Below are 26,493 nucleotides of genomic sequence, written 5' to 3'. Positions count from 1 at the left end.
AAGATTACATGAGGAGAAGCTGTGATGGACTTGGCTATTCTCAACAATATGGTGATTCTTTGAGACTTGGGATGGAAAATGCTATCTGCAACCAGAGAGAATCTATGGAAATTGAATGTGGATCAAAGAATAGTATTTTCATCTTTTTTTTGTTTGCTTGCTTGCTTTTTCTTTCTCGTGTTTTTTTTTTTTTTTTTCCCCTTTTGGTCTAATTTTTCTTGCACAACATGACAAATAGGGAAATACATTTAAAAGGATTCCACATGTTTAACCTATATCAGATTATTGTCTTGGGGAGGGGGCAGGTAATGCAGACAGGGAGAAAAATTTGGAACACACAAAATCTCACAAAAATGAATGTTGAAAACTATCTTTACATGTATTTGGAAAAATAAAATACTATTGAGAAAAAAAATGAATAGATACACACAATAAATAAATAAATAATAGGTAGGTTCAGTCATTCATTGAGTTCCAAACCCATTGAATTGCACTACCATAGAGGCAACATCTGCCCATATTGTCCACAAGGACACAGTGAGAATCTCTGTCAAATGCCTTGCTAAAATCCAGGGATATTATGTCCACAATATTATATCATCTAGTAACCTTGTCATAAAAGAAAATGACATTAGTCTCTTTAGCAGAGACCAATTTACCTTTAGTGCAAATATCATTTCCTTGCTGGTGTCCTGTGGTTGAAACACAGTTCCTACATCTTCTAGACCTACTGAAATTCAGACTCCAGTTATTTATGGGAGCCCACTGTGCCAGCTGAAAATTGCCACAACAAACTCCCTCTATCTGTTCAAATGTTTAATTTTATCTTTTAGGAAACTTAGCTTTTCTAGACAGCTGAAGTCTTCAGTGCTTCCCTCTTCTAATGTCTTTGTCAACCATGTGCTAGAGTAGCAGAGTCTATCAAAATCAAGTACTCCCAGTAATCAGCAGCCTTCATCAGAAAAGATATTGTTGATAAGACTGAAATAAAAGATTTCAACACTTATTTCTTCCTATTTACTTTCTCTTCTATTGCTTTACTATTCACTGCTGTTTCTCTACTTCCCTTGATTTAAATACTAAATTTATACTAAAGCAGCCTAACATAACATGTAATTATTTTGGAAATCATGGCAATCTATCAACAAATATTGTTAACCACTTACAATGTACAAGACACTGTGTTAAGCACTAGAACATGGTATAGTTGACTCCTACTGATTTTATGATAAACTGAAACTTTCAAATAGTTGGATTGCTTTATAGTAACTGCTATCAAGATAAATCTCCCAGTATCATGTACTTTTGAAATAAAATTTTTAACCTAGTCCTCTCCCCCAAGATGTAATTCTGTGTTATCCAAACAATTCAATTGACCAAGGACACGAAATATATGTGTGTCATCATTGGACTTCAGTGTAATTTTGAGTCCTAAGTGAATGAGGCTCTGAGGGACACAAAATTCTCACATCATTTATACTGATACAACCCAGACCCTGGCTTGTATCTATAAAATGGGGATAATAATACATGCATGCCACCTATTTCACAGAATTTTGTTAAGAAAGTATCTCAGTATTTCATCATCTGTAATTAGTCATATCCATGCAAGCTATCATTTTGTGGTTGCATTCAAGTCTTTGGTAAAAATGCTGAACAAAGCAGGACCAAGGACAGAGCCCCTGGCACATTTATGGTCTTCCCCAATTTTTCCCATCATTATCTTTATAAATTTCAACATGCATGTTGACAATCTCTCTCACACCCTAATCAAATTTGGATCCTCACAATCAACTCCACCATATTCCTTTAAAAACCCACTGCAGTCACACTCAACAGGGTTATAATAAAAGATCTCATAGTGTTGTAAAAATGTAGGATGTTGTAATAAAGTGTTCATCTCAGTGTGACAGGAGATTTAGATCTGAATTCTATATGGCCATAGGCAAGACACTCATCTTTTTCTGCATCTCACTTTCTTTATCTGTAAAATGCAGATAACAACACCAGTGGTTCTTATCTCACAGGAACATCTTAAAAACAAAATGAGATAATGTACACAAATTCCTTTGCAAACCTTAAAGTCCAAGATGTAGTGGAAAGAAAGCTGTTTTCAGAGTGAGAAAGACCTGGGTTTAACTCTGGCATTATATGGCTAGATTATTCTGAGCAAGTCACTTGGCCATTCAGTATCCCAGCAAAGAGCTGAAAATATTAGCAGGGGAAGTTCACCAATGGTTATTCTGTCATGAACCAATGGAATAGGACTGGTTTGATTAAAAAATGCTATATAATTGGAAACTATTAATATCCTGAACTTCAAACTTCCACTCAAAGAATACAATTTATTTTTCCACTTCTTTAACTATTCACATTAAGTCTGCTTTTTGCTATCATAATCTCCAGAACTTTGATTGTTCTTACTTCTCCTCTTTTTCTCACTTGCCTTTAGACTCAGTCTTGGCCTTATAGCTTTTCATTTTAATGATTCACTAGCCATTACCCTAGAAGCCGATACTCTCACTGTTTATTATTCTTAAATTGGCCTATCTGCAACTCTGAATTATCGAAGGCATCTAATTGCTCCTTAGTGGGAAAAGTATGAAATTGGGGTCTTTGTGTATGCTTGTGTTTATAGAGTTGGAGTAGTGATGGGGGAAATCTAAACCTGTGCTTCTATCATTAAGGAAGCTTCTAATACTGTAATTCCCTCAGTAGATAGACTCTGACAATTCTTCTAAATGAGAAGTTATTTTACTTGCTCATTGTCATCATAGCTAATCTATAACAGAAGTAGGACTTGAATCTGGTTCTTGCTGACTTCCAGGCTGGCTGCCTATTAATACTATCCACATTCATTTTCTCCACTATAATTTTATGGTGAAAAATCTCAGAGGCACTCTCATTGATGACTTTTATTGACTCTCACTACCATTCTACATTTTTCCTTACTCTTCATGCCCCTAATTGCACCCCAAACCTTATAGCCAGTAACTTAGTCTTCTACTTCACTGAAAAAATTGAGAACATTTGCCAGATGCTTGCTCCATTGATTTCCATATCCATTTCTTAAAACTTTTCCATCATTTTGTGGAGGAGGAAATAAGAGGCTTAGGATCAAGAATACATATGTAGCATTTTGCTTCCTTCTTTATGTGCCTTTTCTTCACTAGCTCTTTCCCATTGGCCTACAAAAGTTCTCACATCTTGGCAATCTTTAAAGAAATTTTTTTTCTTTTGATCTTTTACACCATCTATATACTATTCCTATTTTTTCTTCTTTCTTTTTTTTCTTTTTTTCCTTACCTTTTTTTGGCAAGGGAATTGGAGTTGTGACATCCCAGAGTCACACAACTAGTAAGTGTTAAGTGTCTGAGATCAGATTTGAAGTCAGATTCTCCTGACTCCAGGGCTGGTGCTCTGTCCATTGCCCTATCTAGTTGCCCCATCTATATACTATTCCATTTCTTTCTGCTACTTCATTCCTACATTTTTTGAAACTATCTATACATTCCATTCTTTCCCTAACTATTTGCAATCTGGTTTCCTTTCAGATATGCTGAAAGTGGTTTCTCAGAAACCAATGACCTTTTTATTCTTTCTGTAGCATTTGACACTGCTGATCATACCCTCTTTCAGGACACTCTCTCTTATTTGGTTTCTGAGATACATGTCTCCTGGATATCCTACTATCTTTCTAACCCTCCTAGCTGTTTTTCTTAGATTCTTATCATAAGACCTTGACCTCTTAATATGAGTTTTCCAAAGTTCTAGTCTCAAACATCTCTTCTCTCTCTGCATTCTGTCTCTTGGCGATTTCATTTTGATTTCAACTATATCTATGTAAATAGGATAATGTCTGGAACATTGTAAGCACTATATAAATATTATAATATTTAACTTACATTTAAATGTATATGTATATATTATGTATCAGTTCTGACATCTTCTCAGTAGTATGCCAGCCCCACATTTCCAAAAAAAATAAAAGATATTTCTCCCTGGATATTCTGTTGGTATCTCAAATAAGCATATCCAAATTAAACTTACTACATTTTCTCCAAAATCTATTCCTCCTTATTTCACTCTCAGTGGTACCAACATTTATCTTCTCTTTAGTGTTTAAAATCTTGTTATCATCCTTGACTCTTTCTTTGTTCACCATTTACAAATCATCCATTCATACTGTACATATTTAAGTGCTTACTATGTGCTATAAGATGCTGGACTCTGGAGGGATAAGATATTTAGACAGGATTAGAATGGAGCTTACTCTAATAGGGGAATAGGACACAGGGATAGATGATCATAATGTACAATTAATTACACTTGTACATAAACAGACAATTATCATGTTCATGGTAAATAAATCAGAAAGTTGTGAAACAAAAATGCTCTTATCATATCCAAAGAGAGAAATTATCACAAAACAATTCAAAAAAGTCTATGGAAGGGGTAATGTTTGAGTTAGTCTTTAAAGCCATGAAATTTAACATGAAAAGGGGCAGAAGGAAAGAGATAGGAAGCTTTGGGAACAGAGAGAGCAAAGACATAAAAGAAAAGTGACAAGTGCTTTCAGAAGTCAGAGAATGCTTTAGTTTGCTGAAGTATAATGAATAAAAAAACGAATAATATGACAGGTTTAGAAAGGTGAAGAGTTCTTAGATTATAGAGTACTTTATATTTTAGAAAAGGGAATTTAAGCTACATTAGGTAGCTAGTAAGGAGTTACTGAAGATTCTAGTTATTACCAAACTGGGCAGTTACCAAAGTTCTGTTAATTCTACCTTCAAAATCTGATATCCATTCCTTCCTCTCCAAAGCTACTGTAACTAACTTGACATAAAGCCTCATTGCCACTTGCTCATAATATTGCAATTAACATACAATAGGATTATAGGATTTCAAGTTTAGGGAACCTTAGACATGGTCAAACTCAAATCCTTTTTTTTTCAGCTAAGTGAATTGAGAATCTGAGAGATTAAGTGATTTAGCCAAAATCACACAGGGAGTGAATAAAAAAGTTTAGATTGGAAGCAGGGTCCTGTGACTCCAGATATAGTCTTCCCACATCTACTGTCCCCTTCTTCAATTTATCCTTCAGGTATTTGCTGGACATAACTTCTTTGTGAAAGGAAGGAATAAGGGAAGGAGGAATGGAGGGAGAAAAGGAAGGGAGGGATTAAGGAACAAGGAAAGAAGGAGGTAGGGAGAAGAAAAATAATATACTTCAGTCTATATTCAGAAACCATCAATTCTTTTTCTAGAGGTGGAGTATTTTCCTTCATGAGTCTTTTGGGATTATCTTGGATCATTGTATTGCTGAGAATAGCTAAATCTTTCACAGTTGTTTATCATACAATACTGCTGTTACTGTGTACAGTGTTCTACTGATTCTACTCACTTCACTTTATATCAATTCATGGAAGTCTTTCCAGGTTTTTCCTGCTTATCTTTTTTTTTTTTTTTTTTTTTTTGCAGGGCAATTGGGGTTAAGTGACTTGCCCAGGGTCACACAGCTAGTAAGTGTTAAGTGTTTGAGGCTGAAATTGAACTCAGGTCTTCCTGATTCCAGGACCAGTCCTCTATCCACTGTGTCATCTATCCATCTGCTCCCTGTTTGTCACTTTTCATACACAATAATATTCCATTCCAATCATATGCCACAACTTGTTCAGCTATAGCCCAATTGATTTGCATCCCCTCAATTTCCAATTCTTGGTGAAGGGTAAGATAGATCTGGGAAGTCACAGAGATGTTTTGGGAAGCCATAGGGCAGTCAGTTGACCTATTCTTTCCAAAAACAGAGCAGATAATAAATAGATGACTGGGAGAGATATGAAGCATGGTCTGGAACTGGCAAAGTGATTTGATTATATGAACCTGTATTTACTCATTCATCAATAAGAACTCTACCTCAAGGTGAGAGTTTCACAGTTGAGACTAAGTCCCCCAGAAATCATATTCTGGTGATTTCTGGTAGTCTGGTGGCTTGAAAGCTACAATAAATGGAAAGGCTAGATAGGTAAATGGAAAGGCTAGATAGATTGAACAACTGGATGAGATAGACTTTATTCTCTAACATACAACCTTAGGTAATGCCAGAAAGGCTGATTCCCTTTCCAACAAAGAGGTGCCAAATATAGCCATGGCATATAAAATACCCAGACTAAGATAAGAGGCAGAAATGCACATGGCCCTTCTGGCTGCCTTCCCAAGAGTCAGCATCCTGGGAGAGGCACACCCAGATCAGGGAAAGCTTCAGAGAATCCAGACAATGCAGCCAAACCCTCCAAAAACCCTAGGCTAGCCACTCTCCAAAAGCAGCTAAGAGTATACTACACATTTTCACAGTAGCAGCCAAAGCATTCCATCTACATATGCTCATAAGGGTCATACAATGCAAATAATCTTTAAGCAGTTCAATACTGGTCCTTACTCTAGTGATAATTTATATTATTGGTTTAATATTATTATTTCCCCTACTCAGTGCACTGACAATATTCATACTCTATGGTTCTCTCCTCCCTTTCAGATCTAGAGTTTAAAGTAACCTCAGAGGATATTTAATCCAGGCCCAGAGAAGCAACATATTGTCTGAAGCAATGTATTGTCCAAGATCATCTAGAGGGCAGAACCAGAATTCATAATCAGCCCCTAAAACTTCAGGTGTTTTGTTCTTTCCACTCTATCACAGCTCCTCTCTACAGAACTCTCGGTGAACTTTTTATAAAAAAAAAAATTCTTAACCATGTAAGGGACACAAACACTTGTAAATAATTTTCCTATATTATTCTTTTGGTTATACCTCCTTCTAGTCAATTAAATAACATCACCCTACCCACTTCTGTCAAAAATCCAAAATTTCCTGTACTTTATATTCATCCCTAATTTCACTCATCTATTGGTAATTCTATTGACAAGAGAATTCTGGGAAACATAACAGATTCAGATGAAAATGTGAAAGACTATGAGCTTTCTAGTTTCATAATAATCTTAGATCACTTTTGCTGAGTTCAGACACTAAATGATAGTAAATAGTCCTGAACCTTGTCATTTATTGCCCAGGAGAATCTGGCTAGATCAAACACAAATATACACACACACACTTCCTTTTTTCTTTTTTTTTTTTTTAATTAAAGCTTTTCATTTACAAAATCTATGCATGGATAATTTTTCAACATTAACCCTTGAATAACCTTGTGTTTCAAAATTTCCTCTTCTTCTCTCCACTCCTTCCCTAGATGGCAAGCAATCTAATATATTATATATTATAAACATATATAAATATATGTTAAATCCAATATGTGTAAACATATTTATAGCATTCTCTTGTTGCACAAGAAAAATCAGATCAAAAAGGAAAGAAGATGAATAAGAAAACAAAATGCAAGTGAACAACATCAAAAAGAATGAGAATGTTATGTTATCCACATTTAGTTCCTATAGTCCTCTCTATGAGTATAGATGGCTCTTTTTATCACAAGACCATTGGAACTGGCATCAATCATCTCATTGTTGGAAAGAGAAACATTCATCAGAATTAATTGCCATATAAAATAGATGTTGCCATGTACAATGATCTCCTGGTTCTGTTCATTTCACTTCACATTAGTTCATGTAAGTCTCTCTAGTTCTCTCTGAAATCATGCTGCTTATCATTTCTTACAGAAAAATAATATTCCATAACATCCATATATCATAACTTATTCAACCATTCTCCAAATGATGATCATCCACTCAGTTTTCATTTTCTTGCCACTACAAAAAGGCTGTCACAAACATTTTTGCACATGTGGGTCCCTTTCCCTCCTTTAAGATCTCTCTAAGATATAAGCCCAGTAGAAACACTGCTGGATCAAAGGGTATGCACAGTTTGATAACTTTTTGAACATAGTTCCAAATTGATCTCCAGAACAGTTGGATTCGTTCACAATTCTAACAACAATGTATCAGTGTTCCAGTTTTCCCACATCTCCAACATTCGGCATTATCTTTTCCTGTCATCTTAGTCAATCTGAGAGGTATGTATTGGTATCTCAGAATTGTTTTAATTTGCATTTCTCTGATCAATAATGATTTAGAGCAACTTTTCATATAACTAGAAATGGTTTTAATTTCTTTGTCTGAAAATTGTCTGTTCATATCCTTTGACCATGTATCAATTGAGAATGGCTTGAATTCTTATAAATTTAAGTTAATTTTCTATGTCTTTTGGAAATGAGACTTTTATCAGAACCCTTAAATGTAATTTTTTCCCAATTTATTGCTTCCCTTCTAATCTTGTCTGCATTAGTTTTGTTGGTACAAAAACTTTTCAACTTAATATAATCAAAATTATCTATTTGGTGTTCAATAATGAATTCCAATTCTTCTTTAGTCACAAATTCCTTCCTTCTCCACAGATGTAAGAGGTAAACTATCCTTTATTCTTTTAATTTGCTTATAATATCAATCTTTATTTCTAAATCATGGATCCATTTCAACCTTATCTTGGTATATGGTGTTAGGTGTGGATCAATGCCTAGTTTCTGCCATACTAGTTTCCAATTTTCCCAGCAGTTTTTATCAAATAGTGAGTTCTTATCCCAAAAGCTGGGGTCTTTGGGTTTGTCAAACACTAGATTGCTATAGTTATTGACTATTTTGTACTGTGAACCTAACCTATTCCACTGATCAACTACTCTATTTCTTAGCCAGTGCCAAATGGTTTTGATGACCCCTGCTTTATAATATAGTTTCAGGTCTGGCACAGCTAAGCCACCTTCATTGGCTTTTTTTTTTTTTTTCATTAATTCCCTTGAAATTCTTGACCTTTGTTCTTCCAGATGAACTTGCACTTCTATGTATAAAGATTAGAGCCAGACTTTCATTGTTATTAAAGGAGAAGGATTTGTCAGTGGCAAGTGGTTTTAAGAAATGAGTATGAAATATGAGAGAATATGTATAGCAGCAGACATTTTAATCAATTATCAATTTTTATTCTTCATTGGTAATTGTGTGGGATAGTAGTGACCACAAAAATAATCAGAGACTCTCAGAGTAAGAAAAGCAAAAAGGGAATTATTACAATCTCAGGAGAAAGGGTAACTCCCATCTGACAAGGAGTTTGTCAGTAAAGAAGTACAAAGTACAAACTGCAAAAAACACAAGATTAAATAGAATAATGCTCAGCTTCCTCCCTTTCCCCCTCCCTTTGATCTTTTCTCCCATTGTCTGGGGGAGTTAAGATTTACACTCTAAAGAAATGAAATTTATCCCAGAAAGAAAAGCATAAATTTCCTTTAAAAGAAGTACTTAAATGCTAATTAAGATTTGGTGGGAAACAGGAGAGGAATGTTCATTCAAGATAATTGAACACCTGCAGCTTTTTAGCTGTAGTGGTCATTCAGGCCAATCCATATTTAGTAATGAATTTAGTTGTACTCTAATACACTATAGATGGAGCTGTGAATTAATTCAACTATTTTGGAAAACAATGTCTAATGGTGAAAGAAAAGTCACTAAACTATTCATAATCATATACCCCAAAGAGGGCAGTGACAGAATGAAAAATCCCATTAATACCAAAATATTCATAGTAATATACTTTGTGATAAGAAAATACCTCTAGACAAAGTGTGTATCTACCACCTAGGGAATGGATAAACATATCATAGCATATGTTTGCAATGGAATATTATATTGCATAAGAAGACGTGGTGAATATGAAGAATTCAGAGAAACATTGGAAGATTTGAATGAAGTAATAAAGATCAAAGAAAACCAAGAAATGACTACAATAACATAAATAAAAATAATACTAAAGGCCAGAAAAATAGCTTTAATTGCAATGAATAATGTTGGTACCAGAAAAGAAAGGATGAAACATACATTTTTTCCTTTGCTCAAGAGATGGGGAAATACAGGAGTAAAAATACAGTTGAACTAATTCACAGCTCCATCAATAGTGTATTAGAGTACACTCTCTAAATGGTGCCATCATGTCTCTAGGGAATCCTTGATAGTTTAGCCACTCTCAGTTTATCAAGGTGTAATTCCTCTCTATTGAAGTCAACTGGGAGTCAAGGAAGGGGAAGAGAATAAAATAAATAAAGAGAATAAAATAATGCAGTTAGTTTTGCTGGCTTTGTTTAAAAAAAGAGAGTTCAATAGAAGAGAAGTGATATCAGGAAATTACTTTGTTTTTAAAATATTGTTAAATAAAACCTTCAGGCCACCTGAACTTCCTAAGATAGAATGTTTAATGATATTCTTTACAAACTGCCATTAAGAGGTCCCAGACTCCATCCTGCAGCAAGCATACAGTATAAAAACATAAATACTGTTTAATATCCTTGTTTGCACTCTATATAACCATTATCCTAAGGTTAGTAGGCTATAATAAGGATTCCTGAACTCCTAATCTCTTCAAGCCTTCTCTAGAATTTTGCAGTAAATTGTGGGCTCTTATCTCAAATAACTTGAATAAAATTGACATTTGTATAGTACTTTAAGTTTTTCCAAGGGTTTTACATACAAAATCTCATTTGATTCTCATGACAATCATGTGGAACTCAGTTCTATGGAAATTGCTATTCCCAACTAAGTCCATTAAAGATTAAATGATTTGCCCAGGGTCATACCTAGGATGGGATCTGAACTTGGGTCCACTGGGCTTGTCTAAGAAACATGTAAGTTTAATTGACCTTTAAAAAAAAACCCACTATAATTTTTGTGGGAAAGATCCATAGTTTGAAGCTTGTATTCCATGGCATATTCTTACCCCACCCCACCAGCAATTAGGGTTGAGTGACTTGTTCAGGATCATACAGCTAGTAAGTGTCTGAGGTCATATTTAAACTCATGAAGACAAGTCTTTCAGACTTCAGGTCTTGCACTCTATCCACTGTACCATCTAGTCGCCTCCAGTTGGTATAGTCTTGATAAATGTTCTTTTTCCCATTGGAATGGAAGTATTACCCTGTGAGTAAGCTAAGCCATAGCCAACATCATACTTGAACTGATACTGCCAAGTTTCATTAATCTTTGTGGCTTTTCTTGGGAGTCTTTTCATGTTCTGAAATGTCACAGCCTTAAACTTAATTCCAGACATCCCATGTCCACTGAGACAACCAATGGTGTTGCCAGGTTGAATGCAATCTTATTTATCCTGAATGATTGATTTGCAGGGTGTCATGGTGAGCACACAATTCCCTCTTTTTGTACTATCTTGGGAGAACATTATAATGTAGTCCTTCTTGCTTCTTCATCATATCCCAGAGTTGAAAAATTGCTTAAGCCATATCTTCTTTTCCTTGGGTTTTAATCTTCCTGATAGGACATTATTGGAAATATTCTTAATTCCAGTCACATGAGTCACACAGAGGGAAAAAAAAAATGTGACCTTAACATTCATTTGGTTATGAGACCACTATAAAATCTAAGACGCCTTAAAGTAAATTAAATTCCTGTGATCCATTAATACCATGGCAGAATGTTTAGCTCTCTCTAAATGGTGCCATCATGTCTCTAGGGAATCCTTGATAGTTAGCCACTCCTAGTTTATCAAGGTGTAATTCCTCTCCATTGAAGTCAACTGGGAGTCAAGGAAGGGGAAGAGAATAAGTATTTATATAGCTCTCACTCTCTGATAAGTACTATGTAAAATATGTTACAAATATTATCTCATTTGATCCTCACGATAGCACTGTGAGGTAGGTGCTTTTATTATCCTTATTTTACAGTTGAGGAAACTGACACAAATAGAGGGCTGGAACATTAGCTTACAAAAGAAGCTCAAGAGGCTTTGAGAGAATTTGAACTGGCTTTATCCAATGTGGTTGAAAGAATTACTCAAAAACCCTTGGAAATATCAGTTTTTGCTACAAAAGAAGCACCCACATCAGTCCTTCATCAAGGATACAGTATGATTGAGTGGGTGAACCTCCCGGCACAATCGGACCAAAACCTTACTCCTTACCCAGTGCTTGTGGCTAGAATTTTATTAAAGGCCATTAAGTGACTAGTACAATTATCTGGGATAAGACTTGACAAGATATACACCTTTTATACCAATACACAAATTAATGTATGCTGTGAAAACATCTGAAAGTGGCAAATTTTATTGGCTACAGCTCCAAATTTTACACATGGGTCTCCATTAAAGATAACCCAGCTATTAGCAATGGATTCTTGAAGAAAAGGACCAACTATCTTTACAGATGCATCCAAACATAATATTTGTGCTGTATACTCTCATGACTTAACTATAAAGAACTCCTTTTCAGTCCTCTCAGCAGAATGAATTGTATGTAATCATGCTAGTTCTTACTTATTATCCAGGAGATGTAAATATAATATCTGATTCAGCTTATTAAGTAGGTGTGGTACAAAGAATTGCCCCCAAATAAAATTTGTAGCTTCTAATATATATCAGCTCTTTAAGGAACTTCAAGAGCAAGTGAGAAAGTTCCCAGGAAAGATTTATATCTTGCATGTCCACTCTCATAATGGACTTCCAGGTCCTATTTTTATGGAAATTCAAAGACAGATAGTTTTCTAACCATGTTACTTTATTTCAAGCAGCCCAAGCATCTCATTGTAAATATCATCAAGCTGTTTGAGCTTTACATTTGCAATTTGGGATAACAAAAGAAGAAGCTAGGAACATAGTAAAAGCCTGTACAGCTTGCCTTCCTTTCTATACTCCTACACTCCTCAGGGAAGAAACCTTGTGGTTTGAGACCCAGTGAAATTTGACAAATGGGTGTAATCCATTTAAAAAAAAATAAATCTTTTGGTCATCTGTCTTTTATCCATTGTTGTAGTAGATACTTTTCAGGATTTACTTTGTAATACCAACAGCAAGAGAGACTGCCCAAGTAGTCACTGAATTCCTTATACAAGCTTTTGCAATTGTGGGTGTGCCACAAGCAATAAAAACAGATAATGGACCTGCATATACTTCTAAACATTTTGCACACTTTCGTGCACAGTATCACATTTTACACACTACTGGCATGCCTTTTAATCCTCAAGGACAGACAAAAGACAAGGAGTCTGACAAGGAGTTCTGAGAAACAGAGACATTAAGATGCTCCTCCAAAACAAAAGAAAGGGGGAGCTACAGGTAAACCTAGAGAACTTCTAAATCTAGCTCTTTATACTATTAATTTCATGATTTTTGATAAAGATGCACTGGCTTTGGCAGACAGGTTTTATTACCCTCTGGAAGAGCAGTGTCCAGTTCAGGTCCACTATCTTTAGATAATCACCAGGTGATGTGGAGAGATCCAGGAAGTGGTGAATGGAAGAGACCAGATAGGTTAACTGTAAAATTTGGAACTGTGGCCAATAAAATTTGCCACTTTGGGGTGTTTTCACAGCATACATTAATTTGTGTATTGGTATAAAAGGTGTATATCTTGTCAGGTCTTATCCCAGATAATTGTACTACTCACTTAATGGGTTTGCTTGTATCTCTACAGATGGAGAAGGAATCATATGGGTGCCAACAAACCATATTTGCCTTGTCCATTGGAGAGAGACGGAGAAGACCCTTGAAATAAAGGAAAAGACCCAAGAAACCTCAGATGGTTCCATCTCTGACTACATGTGCCACTGAAAAAGCATGGCTGTTAACCCTATGAATATAACAATTGACTTATGAACATCAAAAATTGTCAGTGAGACTGATGCAGGACTTCAAAACTTGCAGGAATCATTGGATTCCCTGACACGTGAAGTGATGGAAAGTAAATTGGTTTTGGACTACCTCTTGGCTGCTGAAGGAGGTGTATGTGTGATTGTTATTTATATACCCTCCTTCCAGGACTTATGGACACATATAATTCCTTGTGTTGATTCATATTGTTTATTATATCACTACTAGACTGTGTTATATTACTGTGTGCTTGTATAATACCTCCCATGCTGATGGATTTATGTATACCTGTTTCAAGTAAGACCCTTCAGCCCAGGGGAAACCTGCTAACAATATTTGGTTTGACTCCCCATTTCCCCATTCCCCATTTTCCCACTTCCTGAGAAGTCAGGGAGGGTGTGATCACTTCCTTTTTGTTTTTTTCACCTGCCTTCCTAAGAAGTCAGGGAGGGTGTGGCCACCTGTGTGGCTAAAACAGAAGAAAGCAGGAGATATAGATGGCTGGAACTCTGAAAAAGTATACTTAAAGCAAAGATACTTAAAGCAGGGTGTTTACTCAGTGTGATTGATGAGATAATGGTTCTCTAGTTCACATACACTTAGTACTTAGTGTGATATGATGATGTAATGGTTCTACAGTTGGAACATGTTCAGTATGCTATAATGATGTTACTGTACTAAGGTTTTTAAGGGCTGAGAGGACTGGAGACAGAATGAGTGAGTGTGTGCTCAAGCTCGATCTCAGACTCCAGACTCCAGACTCCATCCTTGCTCTCCTGTCTTCATCACTTCTCCACCTAAAACCTGAGCTCATCCAGAGATCCTCCAGAAAGCTAGTCTGGACATTACACATATAAACCATGAAAATCCAGTTATAATTAATCCATGTTGTTGCAACTGCATGAGCTGACAGAGTAGTACAGCAGAAAAAATGATGTATTTGTAGTCATTGGACTCAATTCAAATTCTATCATTTACTAATAGTGTGACCTTGGCTAAGCCACTTAACCCTTCTGGGACTTAGTTACCTCATCTATAAAATGAGAGATTTGGACTGGATGATCTCTAACATATATAAGCTTATGAATATTTCTCATATATGTAGGATATGAAACAATATTCACTTGATAAAGAATCGGAATGTTCACTAATTACACTACAACATGTTGACTGAATCTGTCAATATTTATTAACCAAAGGCTATAAAGATTGAAAGTGAATCAGCTATCCAAAGAGCAAAGACAAGACTATGTCTAAAACACTGTCTTCCATTTATCCTCCAGTTTTAATTCTTATAATATTACATATTTCCCATATGTCCAATTTATCATAGATCTGTACTCTCTCTAAAGTCTGACAAAAATATGTAAAATAAGTAGAATGTTATAGGTGATGATCTCATTTAGGTCGCAATAGGTTATAGGTGATGATCTCATTTAGCTCACAGTAGCTCACATAGTAACTCACCTCTTTTTTTGGGGGGAAAAAGAAGAAAAAGAAAAAAATGGCTGCCCTTTCTAGCATCTGGTATGATCAAATGAATGCTTTCTAGCTTTCATTTGTAAAGTCTATCTTTCTTATTAAATGACTAGATTTCCTTGTATAGCAGGTGTGTCCCCAATTAGAGGTCCATGTAGAATAACCAAATTCTCAATAGAAGCAATCATCAAGCCCTCTGTGGGCTAAAAAATTCAGAAAATTCTGATACCCAGAGAAAATCTTTTCCATTTTCTCAAAGGAATTGTGAATGGCTAAAGAAAATATCCAAGGTAACTCTTTGAACTAACCAGGCAGTTTTTTCTCAGGTGCCTTTCAATACTGGAATCATGTTGCCTCAGTTTTGGGAATACAAATACTCCCTCAGATACAGCTCTATCCACTCCCCTGAGGACCACCTGCCCTTTGCAACCCTCAGCCTATCACATGAGTCATCTGCCTCCTCCATTGCCAAGAATGATTTTCAATGCAATCATCTCCTCTGAGAGAGCAGCCCTTAACCTGTAATTCAGAGACCCCTGGGAGAATATAGAGTTGTTGTAAAGAGTCTGTGAATCTTTATACACCCCAAGCATTTACTTTTTAGCTCTAACAAAATATCAGTCATGACTCAATATAATAAATAAATAAACATAGCTATGGTAGGTTGGATAAATAACATATTTACCATATATACCTAGTATTTTTTTTAATTTTAAAAATTATGTGTTATGATTAACAAAATATAAGTTCATTTAAATTACTACATATTTATCATGTATTTTCTAAAATCAAGTGATTTTGATTGATAGTATAATTATTATCACAAGGAAAGTGGACTGTGGAATAGTTTTAAGTGGAACATATGGTTTTCTTTAGACTATCACCTTTGTTTAAAAGAGAAACTGAAAATCAGGGTGATGGAGAAGGGAGTAATGTTGGGAACAATATGAAACACACAGAACGTTTGCCATTTGATAATTTTATATTTAAACTTGCTTTTTCTTTTTAAAGTCCATTATACAGCTATCAGGTGTGAAGTAAATCTTCAAAATATGTCATTTCCTTTAGAGAAGTTTCAGAACCAAAGATCTGATTTGTATGAAAAGCTGTAGAGAAAGTAGTTGAAAAGTCCATTCATAAAACTTTTATTCCATTTACATTTACTTAATACACATTCTTAACAATTATGCTTGGATTGTTCACAAAAATGTCATAAGACATTAAGCAAAGCTATCCATCATCTCAAGTTATTTCCCTGTTGACAATTTTTACAGCACATATGTATTAGACATGCATCAAAAAAATCACAAAAGCAAAAAACTTTTAAAAAGTTAAATAGATGGGGTTTTTGTTTTACTGTTGTGCTTGAAATACAGTGACTTTATGAATATCAAGCAATTGATTTTTACTGCATCTTTACAATCTTTACATTTGTTCCTAGGTCACCCAAACCATTTAAATACAAATAAAATGAATGTAGCAAAAATAATGAAAGCGAATTTCAGGTAACTTTACAAATAATGTAATGTGAATTGCATCCACCCTTCTACAGAGTAAATTGACTGGGTTAAAACTTTGTCTTAAGGAACACTTTTGCAACTGCAATCATAAAAGTGCACATGTAAAGACTGTGTATTCCAGAGATTCACCTGGAATGACATGTGAATGACATGTAATATCTATGGGACATCTGTTTCTACCACAGCCATGAGTGCTCCAATTCTAAAGTACCCACAATAATTACACCTGTGGCTGAAACCAATTATCGCTTTATCCTCCTACCATGACAGGCTAATATATAGGTAATTTTCTTTGCTTAAACATGGAATCTGTTTTAACACTGGCCTTGTGAAATCATAGGGTACCAAAAGTACTATGCCAAACATGTAAAATGTGTATAAAAATTCCATATCCCCATATTGGTCACCTCAGATGAAAACAGATAACTCCCCAAATGTTAACTGGCTCTACTTCCCTAATATTAAACATAAAAACCCCATGGAAAATATAGTAATCCAAATAGAAGTAACATAAACCTATCATAAACCGTAAACAAAAACTATTTGTGGGATATCATGGGATGACAAATGGTCTACTGTGTAAATTTTAGAATGAGGCAGACAAAAGTTGGAAGGTTGATTAATTCTCCCCTTCTTCAGCTTTAACTTCATCTCCTTGGCTGCCCAATGTCCACAATGTCAAGTTGTCTCAGTAATTGCATTATTAGTGTGCTGTCTTTTTATGATTCTTCACTTAATGTATTAAGTTCAGCAAGGATTTCATCAAAAGTTGACTTTGTAAGAGAACAGATTTTCTCTGAAGAGTTCAGGATCCCATAACAGAATACGGAAATTCAAGGCCAGACCCTTTTTTTAAGGAGTGCATTGGTTGCCTCTCTTTTTGCTGATTCCAAAGCTTCTTGATAAGCTTGTTGTGACTGCTCCACTATTCCTTTCTTGTTATCGCCAGCAGCAATCTCATATTATACGGTAGTAGTCTCCTTTCATTTTCAAATAGAAAACTTTGCTTTTTGCTTATGGAATATTAGGAATCAAGAACTTTTCTAAGAGAGACAGTATATCATCATTCTCTTAGTTCAGTTTCAATTTTCTCTCTGTATTCTGGGACCATGTGCTGTTTTTTCTCAGGACCTTCTGTCTTTTGCTCAATACTTGAAAAAACCCTCCAAGATGACCTTCGGGTCCCTATAACATTTTTTAAAGCAACAGAAAGAAGATTCCTCTCCTGACTGGATAATTCAGTTCCTTTCTCAGTTACAGACTTCATGCAGGTTGCTGTGTCATCATATCTCTTATCCTGCTCAGTTTGGCCTTCTGTACCAGCTCATTTTTATCCACAATTGAATGATCTGTGCCCAGAGTGAGTGGCAGCAGATGAAGGATGGACAGGGGATTCAGTGGTCTCTGTGTGGCAGCAGTGGCCAATATTGTAATATTTTAAAGGGTATTTGTACTTGGAAAATTTTAGGAACCACAGCTCTTGGTAAAACCTTAGATGGAAGGGACGCTACTCATTCAATCAATTATGACTAGGTTCCTCTACTTTTGCCCATGTATAGGTCATTTTGCCATTTGATAATTTTATATTTAAACCTGTAACTTTGCATATTAATAACAAACCAGAGATAACTATTTAAAACTGCGCTTGAAAATGTCTTAAACTCTCCAATTATGTCTGTTAACTACAGCTCTCTCTGATTACATTGTATCTTTATGTTGTACTGGAAGACCACTTTCTTTGCAAACACGTTATGATGCAATTTTAAATAATAAAATGATATATTCATACAAATACATAATCATATAAATATGTACTTATAATAAATTATATTATATATTTATAATATATTAATTTTATGTTTATAATTTAATATAATATATTTTATTTTATCATGTTATATTATATTGCATATTTTATTATGTAATTATAATTGTTGATAATATATTTAATATTAACAATAAACTTATATAATAAATTATTCTAGAAGAAATAAATTATAAATATATATTCCTTGGTTTTAATGAATCTGACCTTAAACATGTTACAGAAGTTTTTTCCTCAAGAGGAGTGACAGAATTAGTCCCAGTGATATAGGAGGCATCTCAGAAGCCATCTAGTACAACTTATACCATTCTTCTACAATATCACTGACAATTGTACACCTCCAGTGGTCAGGAACCAACTGCCTCTCAAGGAAATTCATATGACTTTGGAAGAATTCCCCAATTATTGATAATATATGTGTGAGTGTATGTATGCATATATATAAATATATATTCAAAAACACCTAACATAATAAATTTAGTCCAAAGTTATTTGTACACAGTCATTCAGTGAATATGACTGATGTTAATAATACGTGTACACAGTAACAGCAAAATTGTATAATGTTCAACTATGATAGACTTAGCTCTTCTCAGTAATACAATGACCCAAGACAATTCCAATAGACTTATGATGAAAAATGCCATCCATGTTCAAAGAAAGAGCTACAAAGAATGAGTACAATGGAATATTATTGTTCTGTAAGAAATGACCAGCAGGATGATTTCAGAAAGGCCTGGAGAGAGTTACATGAACTGATGCTGAGTGAAATGAGCAGGACTAGGAGATCATTATATACTTCAACAACAATACTATATGATGATCAGTTTTGATGGACATGGCCATCTTTAGCAATGAGATGGACCAAATCAGCTCCAATAGAGCAGTAATGAATTGAACCAGCTACACCCAGCGAAAGAACTCTGGGAGATGACTATGAACAACTACATAGAATTCCCAATCCCTATATTTTTGTCTGCCTGCATTTTTTATTTCCTTCACAGGCTAATTGTACACTATTTCAAAGGCCAATTCTTTTTGTACAGTAAAATAATTGTTTGGACATGTATACTTATATTTAATTTATACTTTAACATATTTAACATGTATTGGTCAACCTACCATCTGGGGGAGGGGATGGGGGGAAAGAGGGGAAAAGTTGGAACAAAAGATTTGGCAATTGTTAATGCTGTAAAATTACCCATGCATATAACTAGTAAATAAAAAGCTATTAAAAAAAAAAAAAGAGTGAGGACAGAATGAAGCATACAATTTTCACTTTTTTTGTTGTTTTTCTCCCTCATGCTTTTTGTTGTTCTGATTTTTCTTTCACAGCTTGACTAATATGGAAACATGTTTAAAATGTTTATAATTGTATAACCTATATCAAATTGCCTGCTGTCTTGGGGTGGGGAGGGAAAAGAAGGAAGGAGACAAAATTTGGAACTCAGAATCTTGAAAATTCTTAAAAAAATAAAATATTGTTAACTGGGGGAGGAAAGATGCTGATAATGCTTAAGGCCAATTCTATCTGACTTCAGAGCATGATCTTTTCTCCATAACAGCAGGATTCTTTCTCATACTTCAAGGACTTATGATCTCCCAAAGGGGACAGACACTTTTTTTTCCCCAGAACTGCCTAAATGAGAGCAGCTCCTTATCAAAAAGGCCACCCACATCAGATATATCCTAAAAGGGTGAGATTGTGACTTAAGTACTCATTCACATAGACCAGGAAAAACCAGTGCTTGTTCTCATTGTCTCTTGAATGTGGGTGGTGATGTAAGAGCAAACTCAAAAGAGAATGCAGCTGCTTACATTCTTGTGGAGGAAACCACAGTGACAATGAGTGGGCAAATCCTACTATCTTTGTAACTAATATAGCCATGAAATGAATCAGTGAACAATCTATGCAAAGCTTTTCGATGAAAGAAAAGAAAGGGAAATCAGATCTAGAGTTCTGGCAAACTATTATGTCTATGCCTCTCAAACCACCTCAGAATTAATGGAACAGCATCTCAGATGGGTGCTGTTTCAGAAGAGTTAAAGGTGTTATTATTTTATACTTGTCTAATAATGGAGAGCTGACACCGAGCTAGCAGGATTATAAATCTAAGAACAGCACACAAGGTACCCAGGAGAAGTGGAAACAAAGACACTCACAGAGGTTGAGCCAACTTCCCAAGAGCTGATATCCTGAGAAAGGCATACACACACACACCCATCACAGTGAAGGCTCTTAGGTATCCCAACAATGCAGTGTGCCCTTCCCACACTTTAACTCATCTGGATCTGAATCACACTTCCAAAATGGCCACATCTTCTCAGTTATTTCCAAACTACTTCTATCATCACTGATATCAATTTGTTTTCCTTCTTACATGCCCCACTATATACTATCATTGTTCATAAAATCTATAGGTGGACTTAGATGCAAGCCTTTAGCTCTGTCCCTTGGTATAGTGCTTACTCAGCTTCTTTGTAGTCTTCTTCTTGGCTACCCCTGACCGGGGTACTGATATATTTTACTCATCTCCCTCAACCTTACTATGTTCCAATCAAGCTAGACCACTAGTCACTCTCACAGAAGAATCGTGTTATCCTGATTCTCATATTCTGCTCACACCAATCCCACATCTGGAATATCCTCCTCCAAATCACCACCTTTTGAAGTGGGCTATCCTCAACTCTCAGCTCCTTCATGAAACCTACCCTGATGATCCTAGGCATTAATCTCATTTCTTTCTTTATACCTCACAAAGGAGTTAGTTTATCTCTCTTATGCACTTACCATGAATTATTCTGAAATATAGCTAATTAATTATGTATCACAACCCCCTAGATGGGGGAGTCCCATGGAAACAATACCTGAATTTTATTTAATTTCTGTGCCTCTTCAAGCAACTATCATGGTGTTCTGCATGAAGTAAAGATTTCATAAACATTTTCTTTAGTAAATATTTGATTTCATATTAAACTGTTAAAGATTTCATGATCTAGCCATTCAGAATGACATTCAGTACTAAACATAACTTCTCACAGTCCAATAGAAACTGTTAGTTTACTTTATTATAAGTTTCCCAGTGTTCCTTGAAACTCAAAATTCCAGCTTTTGGGTAACTAGCCTTTTTGTAAATCCTTATTTTTGTTGCTCTTTTTTAGATCTGCCATTTTTCCTCCAACCCTGCCCAAAGGAGATCTTTTTGGACATTCTTAGGAAGCTGCATCATTATTAAGCCTACTTTTAGCTAATGGGAATCATTTATTCTGGCAACTCTTTCCGGCAAAATTCCAATAATTTTTCCTCCAGATAGAGACCTGAGAAATGAGTAAGAATGGAGCAGTTAATTTCCTCTCATTTCTTGCCATAAATTCATTTATTCTTCCTCCACATTGAGAAACACATTCTGTCATACAAGAAAGAAGGTAAGGATCAAGAAAAGATTAAAAACTGATAATAATAATAATAATAAAAATAAGCTTCTAACGGGTGATTATCTCAACTTAAATGGACAGTTTCCCCTTGAAAACAACAAGAAGCTATATTCACAGCTGGAAATCTTTCTCATTTAATTATCTAATGTGCTAAGAAGTAGTGTGATAGAAAAAGGAAATTTTGCCTTGCAACCCTGGACCCCACTTTTCTTATTTGTGAAATGAAGGTGTTATATTAGGTGGTCCCTAAGGACTGTCCCCACTCTATTTATTGTCTTATAATTCTTATCTTAACTTAGTTCTCCAATTAAGTTTTTCTTTAAATATTTGGCAGCTATATATCTTGAATGACCTGTTTCACTTCACCAGAAACTAGAGCATCAACTTCTTAGGTCTAACTATTACCTGAAAATACATTTCAAACAGGATGAGTTACAATTTCCCTATCACCTATTGAACAGACCTCTTCTCACTTCCACTGCTATACTTCTGGAAAGACTACACTCATTGCCTACCCTTTCTCACCACTCATTCAGTCCTCATTGCCTTTCTTTTTTTCCCTCAGGAACGTGCCTATATTTATTTTGCTTATCCTGGCCAGACAAGATTTGTTTAAACTTTTATTACAAAACATTACACAAAATAGGCTGCCTTATCGAGTAAAACAAAATAATCTATCATGAATTCTTATTTGCCTAATTGATTCAGGTTCCTTTCCTCCTTTATATTCTGAAGTGAATCCTTAAAAAGAAAATTAATTTATTTTAAATGACTTTAATGTTTTCAAATAGGTAATGTCTTTTTTCAAGTAACAAGTATTTATTTTATCTACTTCCCAACTCCCCCACTGAAAAACAAAAACAAATATGCATATCCAAGCAAAATTATTTTTAATCTTACTTTTTAGATTTTTGATTTAATATGGTCAATGTGTAGAATTTTCATGGTTACACATACTGTAGTGTTTTGTTTTGGGATTTTTTTTGGGGGGGTGTATCTGTGAAATTTATGTAAATAAGACTATTGAATAATAGATAATAATCTTATGGAAGTATTTACAATCCAAAGATCATTCAAGAGGATACAGAAGATTAAAAGGAAATAAGGTCAAAATAAAATTTGAACAACAATCTATAATAGAAATTGGGAAAGTTTATATTTATTATGTTGTTTTGATTTTTCATGCTTGTCCTATTATTTTAAATGCATCTTAGCTTTAATTTAAAAAAAGGGATTTGGCAAATGTGTGATTTTTTTCATTTAATTTTTATTTTATTTTCCCCTTAAGTACATATAAACAAAAAAAGTTAATTTAAAAAAATATGACTTCATAATTCTCTTCTTTCTTTCCTCCTTCCTCCTTCCCCCGGAAGGCAAGCAATTTGATGCAGATTATACATGTGTAGTACTACAAAACATTTCCATATTATCCATGTTGAAAAAGAAAACACAAACCAAAAGAAAACTAACTGTGAATTCTTTTGAGAAAACAATAATATAGACTAGCAAGTAAAAGTAACAATATTGATGAATAATTCATTATGGTTTTTTGTGCTGATGTTTTCTGCCATTTCTTATTGGTAAATACTTTTTAAAGTTGTTTGTTGCATTTTCTCTAATTTTTCCAGTCAGAGCAATGGCAAATTTTAATGGCGAAAGTTGGAGTTTACACAGTACCACAGATGGTATAGATAATTATTTGAGCAGGACTTCCCATAAAATTAATTTTATCTCTACCATATCTGAATTGTGGTATACTACACTTAATTTTCTTAGCCATTGGTAAGGAAAGATAGGCATAGAGGATACCTTGGGCAATGAGGATAGGCACTACCTTGAATTGATCCAGCTGATCAAGGCTTCTTTGCCTGAATTACACATTGTGGTCTATCAATCAAGCAGTCAAGTGTCCCCTCTTTAATCCCTTTTTTATTTAGGCATCTATGCTCCTTCAAATATTAGCAGCAACCTCAGTTGCTATATAAAGTGGTCAATTCTTCATCCACATCCTTTTCTTCTACGTTTTGGTGATATAACTTCTTGGCTTGAATTTTCATCATGATTGCAGATACACAGATAACTCTCAAATGTGTGTTTCTGCCTAATTTCTCTCTTAAGTTGGATGTGATGATCCTGGCATCTCAAATTCCTCTCCCTCCACATTTTCATAGTATTTTATTATTCCAAATACATGCAAAGATAGTTTTCAACATTCATCATTGCAAAATCCTGTGTTCTACATTTTTTTCTCTCTCTCCCCCTCTCCTCCTTTCCCAGGATAGTAAGCAATCCAATTTATGTTAAGCACATTCAGTTCTTCTAAACATATTTCCACATCTGTCACTCTGTGCAAGAAAAATTAGATCAAAAGGGGAAAATTATAAGAAAGGAAAAAACAAGTAAAATAAACAACAATAACAACAAAAAGGTAAAATACTAGGCTTTGATCCACATTCAGTCTCCATAATTCTCTCTCTGAATACAGATGGGACTTTCCATCCCAAATCTATTGTTATCTGGCATCTCAAGTCCTCTCCCACATCAATCCATCCTCAACTTAGCTGCCAATGTGATTTTTATAAAATATATGTCTACTCATGGTACTTCCTGCTCAGGAAACCCCAGTAGCTCCCTATTACTTCCAAGATCAAACACAAAGCCCTCTGTTGGGGATTTAAAGCTCTTTGTAACATAGACTCTTCCTATTTTTCCACCTATTTACATTTTATTCTCCTCCATGACTTTTACCATCCTACTGCACTAGTCTCTTTGCTGTTCCTCTTTCATGACACCTCATCTCCCACTTTTGTACCTCTGCACTAGCTGTCCTTCATACCTGGAATACTAAGGCTCCTCACCTCCACTTCTTAGTTTTTCTGGCATCCTGCAAGAGTTGGATCAAATTTTATCTTCTTCAAAAGTCTTTCTTTACTCTAACTGTAGCTTCTAGGATCTTCCCTCCAGATACTATCTTCCATCTAACCCATACATTTGTGTGTGTATACAAAATATATAAGGATGTATTCATGTATACACACACACACACACACACACACATTTATCACTAGAACATAATCTCCTTGAGGGCACGGAATTGTTTTGCCTTTATATCTCCAGTATTTAGCACGGTATCTGGCACATTGTTGTCTTCAGTTATTTTTCAGCCATGTCCAACTCATTCTGACACCATTTGGCATTTTCTTGACAGAGACACTGGAATGGTTTGCCATTTTCTTCTCCAGCTCATTTTATAGATAAGGAAACTGAGGGAAACAAGGTTAAGTAGACTTGCCCAGAGGTGACAAAGCTAGTAAGTGTCTGAGACCTGATTTGAACTCCGGAACATGAGTCTTCGTGGCTCCAGACTCAGCACACTGTCCATTGTCCCATTCAGCTGACCAGAAAATATGCAGTTTTTCTATTAAACTATAAGCTGAGGTCAAGAATTATGTCATTTTTCCATCTTTGTATGCCCAGAATCTAACTCAGCAACCTGCATATAGTTAGAGAGAGAGCCTGGACCTGTAATTTCAATGGCAAATGGAATTCTTAAGTAAGTAAACTCCCCCCATGTAGGTCAGAACCTTCTGGACTTAAGGAGTTTCCTGGAATTTGTAGGGTGTGAATATAATATTAAGATCAAGGAATTGACCACATCCTAAAAAATTTCTTATGGATTTAAATTAGCCCTAGCTTTCAAATCAGGGTTAAGATGATTTCAGGGGACAGTCCTTCCCCTTCTCCAAATATCTGCACCCTTCCCCCTATCATGGCTAAAATTCCTTTATCAGAAAACACATCTTCTATAAATGATTGGTCCAGAGTCAGAGTAAATATCAGAAGTGAGATCCCAGATCTTTCTGCTTCAAATTTAGTTGTCTATACATATGCTAAACTGTCTCTTCTGTGCATAGGTAGCACTGAAATGTTGGTTAAATTACTGTTGAATCAGAGAATCTTCAGGTTCAGGCTGGTGCCAGATTTGGTTCCATGAGACCTCTGCTCTCTGTGTACAGGTTTGGCCATGCTTCTGCTACTCTTTCCCTCTCCTAGTCACAGAAAAGATTTCCACATAATACTTTAGTAACACACTGTCTCTTTTGATGACAGGTCTGGACAACTTAAAACACAATGTTCTCTTATGAGCAATACGAGTACACAAACAGAACAACATTTCAGGGATACACCATTTGAAAATAAATCTCAATGCAAGTTTTCCAGTTACCTTAACCAATTACACAATGCTAGGAATAAAGGGGAGGTGGGCTTACAGTCTGACATTTGTCATTATGAAAAGTGTGTTTTCTGATAAAGGATTTTTAGCTATGATGGGGGGAAGGGTGCAGATATTTGGAGAAAGGGAAGGGCTGGCCCCTGAAATCATCTTAGACCCTAATTTGGAAGCTATTGTTAATTTAAATCCATAAGAATTAAACTTTTTAGGATATGATCATTATTCATACTATAGCCTGTCCTTTAAACATTTGAAGTCAAGCTATTAAACCCCTAGTCTTTTAACTACTTTTTATTACTCAGGTCAACTTTAGATGCTGACTATCCAGTTGACCACTAGATGGTGTTTATACTAA

General features: G+C 35.1%; 1 pseudogene; it reads right to left on the bottom strand.

The window, feature by feature from the left end:
* Positions 1-17,207: 17,207 nt before the first annotated feature.
* LOC105749826 lies at positions 17,208-25,286 on the bottom strand (annotated as a pseudogene).
* Between the last annotated feature and the right edge of the window lie 1,207 nt (positions 25,287-26,493).

Source organism: Sarcophilus harrisii, chromosome 3 (assembly GCF_902635505.1).
Source record: "Sarcophilus harrisii chromosome 3, mSarHar1.11, whole genome shotgun sequence".
Lineage (NCBI taxonomy): Eukaryota > Metazoa > Chordata > Mammalia > Dasyuromorphia > Dasyuridae > Sarcophilus > Sarcophilus harrisii.
Note: the sequence above shows the minus strand (reverse complement) of the source record. Positions and strands in the feature narration are given on the sequence as shown.